Below are 913 nucleotides of genomic sequence, written 5' to 3'. Positions count from 1 at the left end.
CCCCCTTTCCTTCTCCCTCCCCCCTTCCTTTCCCCCTCCTAGTAGGAGTCCTACTCCTACTAGGAGGAGGACTCCTCCTCCTTGGTGCGCCATAGGGCCGGCCGGCCTCCTCCCCTTGCTCCTTTATATACGGGGGCAGGGGGCACCCCTAGACACACAAGATGATCCTCGTGATCGTTTCCTTAGCCGTGTGCGGTGCCCCCTTCCACCATACTCCTCGATAATATTGTAGTGGTGCTTAGGCGAAGCCCTGTGACAATTGAACATCAAGATCGTCACCACGCCGTCGTGCTGACGGAACTCTTCCCCGACACTTTGCTGGATCGGAGTCCGGGGATCATCATCGAGCTGAATGTGTGCTAGAACTCGGAGGTGCCGTAGTTTCGGTGCTTGATCGATCGGGCCATGAAGACGTACGACTACATCAACCGCGTTGTCATAACGCTTCCGCTGTCAGTCTACAAGGTTACGTAGATCACACTCTCCCCTCTCGTTGCTATGCATCACCATGATCTTGTGTGTGCGTAGGAAAATTTTGAAATTACTACGTTCCCCAACAATAGGGTGGACACCACGCTCACTATTAGTGATGATGGAAAGAAGGATAAGTAGTTACACGGGTAGGGCGCCATATTGAAATATAGGATGTGGACCCGTGGGAGTCTTGAGCCATGCTTACTGGGCTAGGGGTAGGTTTTTTTCTCCCGTTGCAACGGACAGGAATGTTTGCTAGTAGAAAATCACATGAGCTTGGGCAATCAAGTAGTAGATTGTCTAACTAATGTTTAGGACTCGAGTAATATTATTTAGCTTGTAACAAGATGGTTATGATAGATACTTATCACCCATCTGAGTGGGAGTGTTTTTTTGAGAAGTCGAGGGGTGTATGGTGCACCCAATCAACCAAAAAACA

Source organism: Triticum dicoccoides, chromosome 6A, assembly GCF_002162155.2.
Source record: "Triticum dicoccoides isolate Atlit2015 ecotype Zavitan chromosome 6A, WEW_v2.0, whole genome shotgun sequence".
NCBI classification, from domain to species: domain Eukaryota; kingdom Viridiplantae; phylum Streptophyta; class Magnoliopsida; order Poales; family Poaceae; genus Triticum; species Triticum dicoccoides.
The sequence above is the reverse complement of the archived record's forward strand: the minus strand, read 5'-3'. Positions refer to the sequence as shown.